A 6,727-nucleotide genomic window follows, 5' to 3' on the forward strand; every position below is an offset into this window, starting at 1 on the left:
CACGAGGGCCTTTGGTCCCGGTTGGTAGCACCAACCGGGACCAATAAGCTTCCACGCGTCAGCATTTCAGGGGCTGGTTTTTTTTTTGAAAGGAGGGTGGTTTTGGCGTTTTGGGGGTTAATTTAGGTTGGTATAGGTAGCTAATTAATAGAGATGTGTCCTCTCTTATCTCCGTGCTACTGCTACTGCGATGCCTAAACATGACTTAGATTGAAGTGAGGCAACATGTGGTGCATGTCGAAAGTAAAACTAATCCTAACTTGATCAAGTTTGGATTGTACTACTTTCGACATGCACCACATGCATGTTGCCTTCACTTCAATCCAATCCATGTTCATTTCACCTGCTGATATATAATAACTCTTCATGCTCGCATCATGCATCATCATATATAATAACAAGTCTACTAATCATCATCATACAACTTCTACTCGTCATTAATAACAAGTCATACGATCATCATCCTCATAGTCATCGAACCAACCCTACTTAATTGTTCTTAGCACATGATCATCAGTATTAGGTAGGACCTAAATACCCTCTTTAAGGTAAAATAGCATAAAACAATATAGACCCTAACTCTCCATTGTGGAGAATGGAGATCATCCTGTCTCCAATTCTTGCGCTTCGCTTCCTTTTGCTTCCAAGAACCTCCTTACAACTGTCCATACATTGTTTCCATCTTTTGATTTGCATGTCTCCATTCCTTTTAGAAATCTGGTATGGACAGTTGAGATTCGTAGGATGACCTGGATGTATGTTCAAAACATTAAGGCTACCTTTCTGATACATCAAATGAGGCACACAATTCTCTGGGATTATCTGTTGAAAAACATAGTAATAACTTCATAGTTAGCAATGATGTACTAGTTTTAGAAGTATGCAAAAGATGCACGGATGTCGTAATAGTAAAAAATCTTACCAGGGTATCTCCATGGTAGTTACCGTAGTTCAACACATGCACTAGTGGCACGTATTGACCATAATGTTGAGGAGTTTGATTGTAGATATTGTAATTCTCAATGTCAGTGCAAAATCTGACCAGATGATTTTTCTCCTTGTAAGTAAATTCGGAGCCATCCGTGTAGTGGGTTTTGTCTACCATCTCCCGCACATTCTTTGAAGAATGAAAATAAGCTGTCAATGGAAATAAGCTGTCAACTATTTTGAAATAAACAATATAAATTAGCTAATAACTATGTTTGAGAAACCCACATAGCGGTAGAATTGGAGGCGTATCAACAAGGACCCAAATGTCCATATTGTCTTGCTCGATTTCAGGATCACCAAGATCCATGGTGACAAGCATACCCTCATCAAAACCATACATCTTGCAAAGTGCTTCCATTTTTTGCAACCAAAATGGGTTACGCTCTCAGAATTGTACAGCTTTACTTCAAAATCCACATCATGATGAGTCCTTAGGTGAATTTTCTTTGTTTTGAAACTTTCATGGTCTTTAAAACCCATCCTCTCCAAGACATAGCGCCTTGCATGGCATGGGATAAGCTACTCGAATTGTAAAAGATGAAAATTACACGTTGAAATAGTTGTAGTCATGCTTAATTACGAAAAAACACTTGTCGTCGTTGCGTACCGTTTCAACATCGAAGGTCTCCTCGAGCTTAATGCTGAAGCGCCAATCATCGTCCAGGTGAGGCCTGTCGCAGAGACCTCGATCGTCGTGGCACCAGCTGCACTCCCCCAGGAGACTTTCGTCGTCTAATGACGACATTTCCTACGTTCATAATTCAAAAATTAAACTTGTACAATTAAATATATGTACTACAAAAACTAAATTAGATCATTATTATTCATCATGGGTTGACTATCGGTCTATCGAGTCTTTTCTTGAAAACTCTTAGCTCATGTGGTGTATATATTCGACTCTCGGTGATGGCCGCTCCTCACTTTGTCCCCGAGTGCATTACACCAAAATGTCTAGCACACAGGAACGAAGGAGAAGCGACCCCCACGACAACAGTCGGGATTCTTCGTCCTCTACTATATATATGGTGGAACTCTCCCTCACTGATTCCTCTCTGACATTTGCGACCGTCGGTGATGGTCGTTACTCCTTCTTGCCCTAGTGCATAACAAAGGTCTAGCACCCAGAGAAGAAGGAGAAACGACCCCCACGACAACAGTCGGGATTCTTCGTCCTCTCATATATATATATATATATATATATATATATATATATATATATATGTGTGTGTGTGTGTGTGTGTGTGTGTGTGTGTGTGTGTGTGTGTGGTGGAACTCTCCCTCACTGATTCCTCTCTGACATTTGCGACCGTCGGTGATGGTCATTACTCCTTCTTCCCCTGGTGCGTAACAAAGGTCTAACACCCGGAGAAGAAGGAGAAACGACCCCCACGACAACAGTCGGGCTTCTTCGTCCTCTCATATATGGTGGAGACTCGACAGACTTAAAGTCAACCCAAAATATCGTTTAATTATCTTTCTAAAAAAGGATTTGGCTGGTCTCACCTCGAGGTCGGAGGGGGTCGGTGACGGGGACGATGGCGGGGATGATGGAGGGGGGCTCCTAGATTTCTGCGAAAACAAAAACCCTATAAGCTATCAACTAATCATATGCATACGCCTTGCATAGTGCTCTCCAATTTTAGCATTCAAAGTAGGAGTAGTTTTCCAATTTGAGCATTCAATAAGCAAAATCAAATCGCAAAATAAAGTAGTATTCAAATTAGGATGCATTCAATTATAAGAAAAACTACATCATCTCTTGCGTCTGTACATCGTCAAATATTATCACTAATACACCTCGAATACTATCATACATATAACATCGCTAGTACAGCTAGAACCATAGCGCCCGACGGGTATCGGCACGGGCGGTGGACACCCAAAGAGAAGGAACCATCACAGGATCGCTCCAGTGAGATCCCTGAAGAACCTGCCAGGTATTGTCGAACCTGCCCTCCAGCACAACCATGTAGCGACGGACGTGCTCGTCCTCTTCGCTGACACGGTGACGTACCACCTCCGCGGTGTCCGGAAGCCTCGGCACCGTCACTGGCCCACGCGACCGCCACCAAACAAGGATCGGGTCAATGACGGGATGGCTCCTCACCAACCTACGCCCCCCGGAAGGTAGCACATCCCAAAACCATCCAGGCGGAGCCCAGTCCCGGACATGGCCCCTCTGATCAAGCCGGCCTCCTCCGCCGAGTCGACGACGAGGATGCGGGATAGGCATCGTCGACGTCGATGCGGAAATAATTGCTTTAACTAAAAAAATAAACTAGTTCTATTAATTTTCTTGCTAAAAATAAACTACTTCTATAGTAAAATAAACTAGTTTTATTAAATCAAGAAGTTCAACTACTAAGCACTTACTATAAATAGAATAAAGTAGTACTTACTAAAAATAAACTACTTCTATATATAGTAAAATAAAGTAGTTTTATTAAATCAACTAGTTAAACTACTAATTAATTAAGCACTTACTATAAATAAAGTAGTTTTATTAAATCAACTAGTTCAACTACTAATTAAGCATTTACTGTAAGTAAACTAGTTTAACTAGTTCAACTACTAATTAACCACCTCCGCGGTGTCCGGAAGAAGAAAAAAAGAGGAGAAGAAGAAAGGATTAATAGAGGAGAAGATCAAAGGAAAAAAGAATAAAAAAGAGGAGAAGAAGAAAGGAATAGAGGAGAAGAAGAAAAAATAGAATATACTATTTTTTCCTCTTCTTCCTCTCCTCTTCTTCTCCTTCTTCTTCTCCTCCTTCCTCTCATGCTTCTTTTTTTCTTCTTCTTCCTTCTTTCCTTCTTCATCTTTTCTTCCTTTTCCTTATTTTACTTTTTCATCTACACTAACCTAAAATGCACTAAACTAAAATCGATATCTACTAACATTAATCTAAATAAAAAATTAATAAATATATATATATGAAAAAAAGGGGGGGCTCACATCGGGGGCGGCCGGCGAGGGCGACGGCGGCGGGGGGCACTGAGGGCGACAACGACGGCGATGGGGGGCGGAGGGCGGCGGAGGGCGGCGGCGGGGGGCGGAAGGCGACGACGGGGGCCTTAGGGCGATGGCGGGGGCGGCAGGCGAGGGCGACGGCGGCGGGGGCGCGGAAGGCGACGACGACGGCGACGGGGGGCGGAGGGCGATGGCGGGGGCGGTGGAGGGCGACGACGGGGGGCGGAGGGCGACAGCGGGGGGCGTAGGGCGACGGCGGGGGCGGCGGAGGGTGACGGCGGCGGGGGCGGAGGGCGACGACGACGGTGATGGGGGCCGGCTCGGGGGCGGAGGAGGGCGACGGCAGCGGGGGGCGGAGGGCGACGACGGCGGCGACGGGGGCCGGCTCGGGGGCGACGGAGGGCGGGGGGCAACTGGTTGTGAAATTTTCACAAGCCAAGCTTATATACCTAGAGCATTGGTTCCGGTTCGTGGCAACAACCGGGACCAATGCCCCATTTAGTCCCGGTTGGTGCCACGAACCGGGACCAAAGACCGCCGCTTCCCGCCTTTTGGGCTGCCGAAAACTGACCTTTGGTCCCGGTTCGTGGCACCAACCGGTATCAAAGGGGGGCATTCATACCGGTTGGTGCTACGAAACGGTTCCAATGCCCCCCTTTAGTCCCGGTTGGTGGCATCAACCGGGACCAAAGGCCTCGTTATGCCCGTGCCCAAATGTTTAGTCCCACCTCGCTAGCTGAGAGGGGCGCGCAGTGGTTTATAAGCCCCACTGCCGCACCCCTCTCGATCTCCTCTCCATTGAAGGCTTTCGGGCCTAATTGTCACTGTATGCCCGATGGGCCTACTGGGCCTTCTGCAGGCCTGAATCCTGGCCCATGGATGGATTTCTAGTCGTATTCAGGCCGTGGAGGCCCAGTAGGTGGCATATTTTTATTTTTCCCCTGTTTTTTGTTTTCTTTTTTGCTTTATTTATTTTGTTTTGTTTCTACTTACAACAAAAAACTTATTTATTTTATTTTATTTTGTTTCTAATTACTTACTTATTATGTAATTTTGCTATTAAAGTTTCTAACAAAAAAAGTCCTTTATGAAAATTCTTTTTGCTTTTAATGATTTTGAACAGAAAATACTTTGATAATTTTAGTTGCATCAATTTTATATGTAATTTTAGTTTCAATAATACTAGAGGTTGCTTATAATGTTTTGAACAGAAAATACTTTGATAATTTTAGTTTTATAAATTTTATTTATATTATTAAAGTTTATTTTATTTTATTTTGTTTCTACTTATATATTTTATTAAAGTTTATATTATTTTGTTTCTAATTACTTATTTAATTTATTTTATGATAATTCTTTTTGCTATTAAAGTTTGTAACAAAAAAGTTCTTTATGAAAATTATGTGAACTCCTGACTTTTTGTGCGTTCAAAATACACCATTCAAAGCCACATCATCAATTTTCAACCCTTTCTGACTTCATTTGTTATTTTTCATGCATTTACTGATTATTTTGAGCTATAAGACCCTGAAATTGAAAACATTTACTGATTATTATTGAGCTATAAGCCACATCATCAATAAAATTCTTTTTGCTTTTAATGTTTTGTATAGAAAATATTGTGATAATTTTAGTTGCATAAATTCTATATAATTTTAGTTTCAATAATACTAGAGATTTATAAAATGCAACATTCAAAGCATTTCAACAAAACATTCAAAGCATTTCAACAAAACGGACAATCTGTTCCGAGATATCAGGGTTTCATACAGAAACTCGTCTGTTACAACATGCATTTCAAATGAACTAGGAAAAGGTTGAAAGTTGGCATGGTATCATCATAATAGTTGTGGAGAGAAAGTCTTCACTTTTTCTTCGCTTGTGTGCTTGCTTATTGCGCCGTAACCATGGATAATCTTCATCGTTTATCAGGATGCTTGGGTCAGCCTTGACTTTGAAGGAAGGAATTTCATGAAACGTTTCATAATCTTCGGACATGTCTGTCTTCCCCTCCACTCCCACGATGTCCCTTTTTCTTGAAAAAACTATGTGGCGCTTTGGCTCATCGTATGATGTATTCTCTTCCTTATCTTTTCTTTTTCTCGGTTTGGTAGACATGTCCTTCACATAGATAACCTGTGCCACATCATTGGCTAGGAGGAACGGTTCGTCAGTGTGCCCAAGATTGTTCAGATCCACTGTTGTCATTCCGTACTGTGGGTCTACCTGTACCCCGCCTCCTGACAAATTGACCCATTTGCACTTAAACAAAGGGACCTTAAAATCATGTCTATAGTCAAGTTCCCATATGTCCACTATGTAACCATAATATGTGTCCTTTCCCCTCTCGGTTGCTGCATCAAAGCAGACACCGCTGTTTTGGTTGGTGCTCTTTTAATCTTGGGCGATCGTGTAAAATGTATTCTCATTTATCTCATATCCTTTGTAAGTCAATACAGTCGAAGATGGTCCCCTGGACAACAAGTACAGCTCATCACAAATAGTGTTATCACCTCTGAGACGTGTTTCCAACCAACTACTGAAAGTCATGATGTGTTCACATGTAATCCAATCGTCACACTGCTCCGGGTGTTTGGAGCGCAGACTATTCTTGTGTTCATCGACATACGTGGTCACCAAAGTAGAGTTCTGTAGAACTGTGTAGTGTGCTTGAGACCAAGAATGCCCGTCCCTGCATATTATTGAGTTCGCTCCTAGCGTGCCTTTTCCACTCAGTCTCCCATCATACCGCGATTTAGGGAGACCTATC

This window comes from Triticum urartu, chromosome 2A, assembly GCF_056163025.1.
Source record: "Triticum urartu cultivar PI428250 chromosome 2A, HENAU_Tu73, whole genome shotgun sequence".
Lineage (NCBI taxonomy): Eukaryota > Viridiplantae > Streptophyta > Magnoliopsida > Poales > Poaceae > Triticum > Triticum urartu.